Here is a 9388-nt window from a genome sequence, read left to right as displayed (position 1 = left end):
CTACTCTTACCACCTGGGGGGCGGTCTGTCAGGAAGTCCAAGATCCAGTTGCAGAGTGAGGTGTTTAGTCCCAAATTCCTTAACTTAGTGATGAGCTTCGTGGGCACTATGGTGTTGAATGCTGAGCTGTAGTCAATGAACAGCATTCTTACATAGGTGTTCCTTTTGTCCAGGTGAGAAAGGGCGGTCTGGAGTGCGATTGAGATTGTGGATCTGTTGGGGTGGTATGCAAATTAGATGCAGTTAGTGCATTAATCTTAAGATAGCTAGGTGAGATACATAGATACCACATATTACAGTTGTAGTAAGTACATTTTTCCTCAAAGAAGTTATCAGAAAAGTGAGTGCTAGTTTGAAAATACTTTACTAAAATTCCCCTTGACAGACACTACCAACAACAACACATATTGAAATACAAATACATTTAGGCTTATTTTGCAGAGATGAGTTCACAGGCTATAGATCAGCACTGATTCAAGACAGTTGGACTCTATTTATGAAGCCTAGTAGGGTGATGTAGTCTAGTTCAACTCATTCAACTCTCTGTGTGAACCCAGAGAGACTTTAACCGCACAAGTATTGCTGTTTTACTGATACAATAACAATACACTCCTTTGCCTTTGTTAGCCTAGTTGTCATCAAGATGTCAGACTCATGTGTAACTTGTATTTGTACAAATGCTAATATCGGTCCCATGACTTGAATAGGTTTTGTGCCACAAATGCTAAAAAGTTAGCATGTGGAAACAGTGCCAGGGAAACTAAACCAAAGTTTGGATTGCTGTCATGCCTTTTCCATAGACTGCTTACAGGCTAAGGAAAGCAATATGTAATTTGGGTGAACAAATTAATGTTGAGAGACAGATGGGAGGGGTTGAGTGGAGCTGAAGGGTGGGACTAATAACAAGATAAACAATGTAAAGCATGCGGGATCTGTAGAATGTATATAGGTTCGGAGCTTTTGTGAAATAGCATAGTTACAAATAGAAATCAAACTGGATGGACATCAGAAATAGAGGAAGGACTACGAACAAACAAGAGAGAACTATTGTAAAGTAGACTGTGTCTGTAGAGTGTGTATAAGATGTATGGATTGAAGGTAGAAGCAGAAGTGTTTATTAGTTTACTCCAATTGGGGGATCGGTGGTAGGGTTTATAATGAAGAATAATAATGAAGGTATATTCTTTTAAAAAGTATGTATGTCTATATAGGTATGTGTATATATATGCATGCGTGTATGGATATATATATTTACCAAAAAAATATGGGGGATTGGAAATGATGCAGACAATTACATTGGAAGTAACATTCTTTCCGCAATATTAAGCTGATCCACCCTAAAAAAAAAAAAAAATTAAATTGGGGGGCGGGTGAACTATCCCTTGAAGTCACCTGTAATTAGTAAATAATTAGAAATCAACAAATACATTGTCATGCCGTGTAAGGGCAGAGGTACATGGGGCCATCTGTAGCTACCAAAACACATTGCTGCTGTGGTTCTATTGGGTGGTTTGTGGACTGGTCAGTAAATAAAAGCTACTTTCAGAGATAAAGTCAGTGTAGGTCAGGAAAGCAAAACCCCCACTATCCTCTCAGAGAGAGAAAGAGTGGCCCTTCAGAACCTTTAATTGGCTCCGGAGGAGGCCCTTATTTAAGTATTCAGTTATGCTCAGTTTTGCCCCTTCCTGCTCCATTCCGCTTCTGAGCAGGACACTCCGTTTCCACAGCAACTGGGGCTCCAATCGCCCAGCCAGCTGCAGATTAGTACAGCTGTGGGGGCTTGGGGGTGGGGGCTGAGCTGATGATGGAAAAGGAGGGCGGTACTAGAATAAGGGAGAAAGGCAGAAAAGGGGGGGGGGTCATGAGAGAAGGAGGGGTGGGAAAAGTTTGAGAAAGAGAGAGCGGCAAATTCATTGAAAGAGAATATAGTTAGAGAGTATGTGTGTGTGTGAGTGAGAGAAGGCAAAAGGACAGAATAACTGAAAACATTTCAACCTGAAGGCTGAAAGGGGAGGGACCGCCTTGACTTGTCCTTTTTCAAACAAGCTTGTGGAGAATCTTGGAGAAGCTCTTTTTCTGCTTGGGAAGAAGGGGCAGGGTCTATGCTAAGTGAGAGTGCAGCTCAGAGGCAGGGGTGTAAAACCAGAGGAGAAAGGGGGAAAAGGCAATTTTGCTTTGAAGGAAGTCATACCAGTGGATGCTGTCAGTGTCCGATTTCACAAAATGACAAACCACTTCAAGAGCACTTATACAGTGCTCATCCAGCTGAGAAAGGTATGGCAAAATATGATTCACTTGTGTTTAATGTTATGCTATTTGGTTTCAGAGATTTTGTTTTGTACTTTCTGTGAATCTCATTTGGAACTTTTTAAAATGTTTACTATGGGACTGAACCAGTAACATATTTAAGTGTGTTAATGTGGGTATTGTATGTTTTACTGAGTATTTAATGTACATTTTGGACTATAGGTCATTTATAGTGTGTCGGTTTTGTTAGCTTGTGTGCGTTTGATTGAGCGCGCATGCATTTTGTGTCTGTGTTTGGATGCCGCACTGTGTGTGTGTGTGTGTGTGTCTCTGTGTTTGGATGCGGTACTGTGTGTGTGTGTGTGTGTGTGTGTGTGTGTGTGTGTGTGTGTGTGTGTGTGTGTGTGTGTGTGTGTGTGTGTGTGTGTGTGTGTGTGTGTGTGTGTGTGTGTGTGTGTGTGTGTGTGTGTGTGTGTGTGTGTGTGTGTGTGTGTGCACATGTGCTATCAAAATACAAACATATGTAAAAGCACATCTGAAGATACTTCAGATGTCTGTTTAACTTGAGCAATATTCAATTACGGTCTGCTCTGGCTCCAGCTAAAGTGTTTTTTGAATGTTCAAATAGGCTGTCAATTAATCATACTGCTGCACCAATTCCGTTATACAGAACCATGTTAGAATACCTAGGAAGATGTGTGGCGCGTGTGTGTCAGCCTACTAAAAACTGTGCAGTAAGAATGATTCTAATGGGTGTCAGCTCTCATCTACCTATATATGAAATGAGCAAAGGGCAGGAGAGATGTTTTGGTTAGATGAGGGTAATGGAGAGAAATATGTGCATTCCAGTCCAGCTTCTAGAGAAGCACAGATGAGTAGAGGGGGAGAGAGGCGCAGAGTGGATAAGTAGATGAGTGAGGTGAGACATTCTTCAGCTCTAGGAACAATGGCAGCTCTTCATCCAGCCAGTGTAGAGTCTCTGTATTGTTGGGAGTCGGAGGCAGAAAGAAACATCCCCAAGGGACAGGCTGTGCATCTCACTCTCTGGGGAAGGTAGCACTTTGTTGGTTTTTCATTAGAGCTGTCATTAGAGGTAATCTACACTCTTAGAAAAAAGGGTTCTTTGGCTGTCCCCATAGGAGAACCCTTTCTAGTTCCTGGTATAACTCTTTCAGTTCAATGTAGAGCCCTCTGTGGAAAGGGTTCTACATTGAGAGAGTTGTACCTGTTTTAGATGGCACCTGTTTTTTCTGAGTGTAGTGGTTAAGTAGGAGTTTATTGTGAGATACATTTGATGGTGGAAATTGTAAGGTGGTGGGAGGAGTCGAGTGCCCACAAATAAAGTTAACAATATTGATACTGTTGCATATTAATCACTGTCAAAACCAACATTTTGGACCGGGCCTTCCTCAAGGAAAGCTGAACTCAATGAAAACCTCATGTTAGTTGGTGTGAATTGGGGTTAAGGGAGGGGGAATTTGGGTGGAGTTGAGGTGACCGTAAAAGACAGAGGAAGCTCTGATGCCATGCCATACAGTTTACCAGGAACCTGTCCCGAGTTCTTACACGACTATCAGTCATCCTCTTTAATTCGATGAGGTTCTGACCGCCTCCTGATCCTGACGTTCTTCTGTTGTGTAATGTTCTATTAGCTTTCTACCTAACTTAAAAATACTAAACTGAGGAACGTTCAAAACTGACGTTCCGTCAGACACGACTCTTGCTCTTCCTTAGTGAAGAAATCAGTCTTGATTGGCGCTTCAGTTCATTCGACTAGAAGTGCTATAACATGCAACATTCTTCCATTCTTTTCCGCGTCGCTCTGTTGTGCTGTATTGAGTGTCTTGTAGTTCTGTGGCGAGAAGGACTGTAGTATTGAGAGAAGGTCTGTTTTGGTTTGTGACGTGGTACTAAAGCCTTTAATCCTGCAGTAAGTCCGCATGACTGGTGGAGAGCCAGAACCCCTTGTTTTCTGTTATCAGATGCCAACAACGGCCTGTTTGATTGGTGAGCTGTTTACATTCTCTGGAGTGGCGAGAGAGACCAACCGAATGATGACTGCTGTGTGACTCTCTGCTTTGTAGGTTTGCTTTCCCAGCCACACACTTACTCAGCCATTCATACACACTCATGCATACAGACACAACCAAAAGGCAAATGAAAGTGCTCAGTCTTAGATGTTTCGAGTATGTTTTCCCAATATGCAGCGACATTGTTAGTCTCTTTTTCAGTGAAGCCAGATGTTTAGTATCGTGACAACTGTCATTTGTCACAATTAAATCTCAGCTGGTTTGGAAACCATCATGTATTGGATAAATGGATCTCAGGGAATCAGATGTGTTGACTCAAAACAGTGCTGGGCCAACTGGAGAAGTCATAAATTGCGTGCTGGGACTTAGTCAATGACAGATCAAGCTGTCTATTCGCACGCTGAGATGCATTTCTAGTGTGAGTGCGTGACATCTGTCCCCTCTCACCAGAGGACCATTATCCTGAACATAGAACAGTGACAGCAGGTCTTTGAGGGGGACAGCCATTTCTCTGCCCTCTTACAGGAACCAGCTTTCTACAGGCACTCTACCAGGCACCCCCTGTGGCCAAGGACCTAATTGGGGCCTTCAGACTGCTGCCATTGACAGGAAGCTGTGGTTACCACGGTGACGCAGCCAGAATGTGTCCTGCATTGCTAGTAGGGGTTTCAAGAAGTCGGAAACTTTCCGAAAAACTTCCAGAAATTTTCCATGGGAAGTTATGGATTTGGGGAATTTTGCTTAAATTTATAAGTGAACTTTTTTTTTTTTGTGGGATACACAAGGCAATTCTAGGTCTTGTGGCATTTTTTTGGTTAAACTATCCCCAATTCAATGGAATTGCAACCCTCTGCCTGCACAGTGTATTCCTCCATCACATGTGCAGTGCACTCTTCCATCACATGTACAGCTGATTCTCAAGATCCTGCACACTAATGAGATGCTATTGAGCCCACACTACTACACTGTCTGAGCCAAGGACTACATGCTTTCTGGTAAGTTTGATTACAATACTGGGTGGGGTGAATATATTTATGACATGCATGATTTTGTTATTAAATAGTAGCCTACAGCAGTGTGTTTAAATAATTTCTAACTTAACAATTTCTGCTAGTTTTTGCTACCATGTGGGTTTTAGCTTACTTGAGCCTGCTAACTAAGGAGTGTTAATTCACCTGTTTATACATGCTTCAATTTATAACACGTATCTTACAAAGGAGTTGTTTTAATCTAACTGCTTACCTATTTCTGTACATGGAATTGTATATTGTTTTTTTTACTCATTTTTTTTCTAATCTTTACAGGAAAATGCCACGGGCACTATCTGATGTGTAGAGACATTTCACTGCAGCTAATGTAGAAGGAAAAGCTGTCTACATTTGCAAATACTGTGCCAAATTATATGTGAAGAATGTAACAAAGATGCAGAATCATCTGGCCAAGTGCATAACGTTCCCTCAGTGCTCACAACAAGCAACCTCTGACAAAAGTCCCTCTATTTCTATTCGAGGAGAAAATGATGAATCCGACACCTTATTGATAGCAACAGCTCATGGTCCTCCTGGAATCAGAAGTTTTTTTGACTCAATGGAGGAACGTAGTCAGAGAAATGCTGAAGAATGTCTTGCTCGAGCTGTGTATACAACTGCCTGTGAGCATCAGAGGTGAACCAATGTGTATTGGAAGAGATTTCTGAATGTTCTTCACCAAGTGAAGGTCAAGCAAATCATAGAGAAAGCAGACTATATTGCAATCATCTCTGATGGGTGGTCAAATGTTTGTGGACAAGGAATAATTAACTACATCTCCACCCCTCAACCAGTCTTCTACAAGAGCACAGACACAAGGGACGACACACACCGGTCTCTACATTGCAGATGAGCTGAAGGCTCACTTCACTGTTGCTCCAAGCAGAGGAAACTGCAGTTCTGAAACGCATCAAAAAGCGTGAATACTCCTGCCTGAAGCCCATACACACTGCAGCGTACATGTTGGACCCCAAGTATGCTGGCAAGAGCATCCTGTCTGGTGCAGAGCTCAACGAGGCCTATGGTGTCATCACTACCATGTCTCGCCACCTTGGCCTGGATGAGGGCAAGGTTCTTGGCAGTCTGGCGAAGTACACTTCCAACTAAGGGCTTTGGGATGGAGATGCAATATGGCAGTTATGCCAACATATCTCATCAGCCACCTGGTGGAAGGGACTTTGTGGATCTGAGGCTCTTTCACCTCCTGCCTCCATCATCAAGCGCAACTTGTCCTTGTTTGGGAACACGCACACAACAGGCTGACCAATACATGAGTTGAAAAATTGGTGGCCTTCCGGGTAAATTTGAGACTTTGAGCCTGACAACGAGCCACCCTCAACAAGGTTGGAGAGTGATAGTGAAGATGAGCTCTCAGAGTCTGATGTTCAAGAGGTGGACATTGAGGAGGTCCAGGGAGAAGACATGGAAGACAACCAAAGCTTTAGTTTCTAGATCATTTTATGTCTGTTGAAAACGTTTTTGGGAGATGTAATGGATCATTGGGGATCGTTCAATTGTCCCTTTTTGTTCAGTGAAATCCTCCCATGTGAAGAGTCAACTCATTAAAGTAAAATTCGTAACTAAATAGTTTTTATTTGTATTGAAAGGATTTAATCATTTGTCTACTTATGGTAAGGTAAAATGTTTGTTTCTGTCTCCATATATGGTAAATATATCCAATACAAAAAACATCTGCATGTAAATGGTATTAATTTTCATACATTGCAGTTAGCTTGCACCCCACACACATACACCATCCAAAATCTGTGCTTGCAAGCTGTTGCTCATATTAAACTGTCAGGCCAGTGAAGGTGGTTCAGTTCCTCTGCCTCATTTGCTATATTAAAACATGTGGAACTGTGGCTGTGGGGAAACTGTTGGTGCTGTGATCTCAATGAGATAAAAAAATACCCTGTTTTCTCCCCAATTTCATGGTATCCAATTGTTTAGTAGCTACTATCTTGTCTCATCGCTACAACTCCCGTACGGGCTCGGGAGAGACGAAGGTTGAAAGTCATGCGTCCTCCGATACACAACCCAACCTAGCCGCACTGCTTCTTAACACAGTGCGCATCCAACCCGGAAGCCAGCCGCACCAATGTGTCGGAGGAAACACCGTGCACCTGGTAACCTTGGTTAGCGCGCACTGCGCCCGGCCCGCCACAGGAGTCGCTGGAGTCCCGCCACAGGAGTCGCGATGAGACAAGGATATCCCTACCGGCCAACCCCTCCCTAACCCAGACTAGGCCAATTGTGCGTCGCACCACAGACCTCCCGGTCACGGCCGGTTACGACAGAGCCTGGGTGCGAACCCAGAGTCTCTGGTGGCACAGCTGGCGCTGCAGTACAGCGCCCTTAACCACTGCGCCTCAATTAGGCCTCAATTAGACAATTTAACAAGACAGGACAGCAATATCCTTTCCCTTCTGTTTTGTTTACATAGAGCAACTTCAGTATAGGGAGATGTGGTGTACCAGGGGAAATGATGCCTAGTCAGTCTTGTTAGGCGCGGGGTAGAAGAGCTAACCAGTCATGTGACCCATCCACGTTGTCGGCTCTCCCTGGGCAACTCCACAGCCTGCGTCTCCACTGGCAGTCTCTCATACTCACTCACAGGGCTTCAGTCCCTTCCACCATCATCGTAGAGGGAGAGTTAGAGTATTGGGCATGTTCTCGTTTGGAAGCTGCGCTGGCAACTATCCAGAGGGTCGCTCTCGTGTGGCTACACCGTCGCCACCGCTCATTTGGCTGCTGTGGCCATGCTCTGCTCTGGGCTTACAGTGAAGGTGGAAAATGTATGCATGTATAATATGGCCACGGGGTCTGACAATGGGAACCCACAAAGACAACCCAGTAACCTCCAAAACGTGTAGCCTACTGTAGGCTCTCCTCAGATGTTGCAATTAGTGGAATATACCATCTTGTTTGGTGATTTGGGGGGGGGGGGCATTTTAATAGCACCATTCTCAAACATTCATGTCTTAGAGTTATAAAGATTGAATCCTCCTAGTCCAATTAAAATGTGAAGTTGCTATTTTGAAACTTAACCTTAGAAAAGAGAAAATAATGTTTCTGACAATTAGATTCACTTCTGAGAATTGAAAGAATGCCTGGAGATTCACCCTGGTGTAACAGCTAAATGAGCATGGCTCTGGAGAGACCATGGCATCTTTGATCATGCAGAAACACATCACTTGCAGCGTCTGTCTCCAACAAGATCACACTGACTGCTGCATAACTCTCTCTGTTAGGTTTTCTCTTGAATTCTCGCTTGTCTTATGCTCTTTCATTTAAGGTTTTGTATCTTGAGTTCTCTCTTGGCTTAGGCTCACAGTTGCCGGTCTTTGGTGTGTGTGTGGGGGTTAAAAGTGTCTGTTTCGCTGTGCTGTGGAGTTTTGACGCTGGGAGACCATTTTCCCAAGCTTTCGCCTCGCACCATTCCTCTGGGAGCAGCAAGCGAATTATACAAATCTGTTCTTGCACAGGCGTGCAGGGATGGGATCGGGAGCTCTCTGCAGGGAATTCTCAGGCGGAACCCCAGAAATGTGGGTGAAAACAGGAAGAGAAGGAGAATTTGGCAGCGAGTTCATTTGGGAGAGGCTGGCTAGGAGGACAAATCTGATCCGGTGCCAGAGAAATAAGTGAACATGTGCATTGCAATGGGTCCATATACACTGAGGCCTATTCAAGACTAGCCATGTCAGTTGCAGTGAGAGGAACCGGTGAGATGGGGTTTGTCAGTAGTGTTCAAGTCATAAAGTAACGCTAAACTTATTTCATGAGACAGTTCCTTGTGAATAAAACTAGTTTTTCCATCAGCTGTTTGATCTTGGGTTATTGAATAGCACATTTCCTTTGTGGAGCTGACAGGTTTTGGTGTTCCAACAACCGATACAAGCATTAACTGAAGTACAAGACATGTTCTCGCCCCACCATCATTGTGGTTGAGGACAAGGTGAAACCTCATCTAGCTTCATCGGCTGTGGTGTGTTGTGTGTGTGTGTGCATATTTTCTGTTGCTACATAGCTTATTCCTCACCCTGTGAAACCCTTAGCCAATGCTTCAGCTACACACAGGAGACT

General features: G+C 43.8%; 1 protein-coding gene across 1 annotated transcript in view; it reads left to right on the top strand.

Moving 5' to 3' along the window:
• The first annotated feature begins 1844 nt into the window (after positions 1-1844).
• Positions 1845-9388, top strand: part of LOC139381633 (DENN domain-containing protein 2A-like) — a 41902-nt gene continuing 34358 nt past the window's right edge. Inside the window, exon 1 of the mRNA XM_071125302.1 lies at positions 1845-2274. The gene's annotated coding sequence lies outside the window, so the exon portion shown is untranslated. The remainder of the gene's footprint in view (positions 2275-9388) is intronic.

The sequence above is a fragment of the Oncorhynchus clarkii genome, chromosome 2, assembly GCF_045791955.1.
Source record: "Oncorhynchus clarkii lewisi isolate Uvic-CL-2024 chromosome 2, UVic_Ocla_1.0, whole genome shotgun sequence".
Classification (NCBI taxonomy): domain Eukaryota; kingdom Metazoa; phylum Chordata; class Actinopteri; order Salmoniformes; family Salmonidae; genus Oncorhynchus; species Oncorhynchus clarkii.
This window is presented reverse-complemented; position numbering and strand designations above follow the sequence as displayed.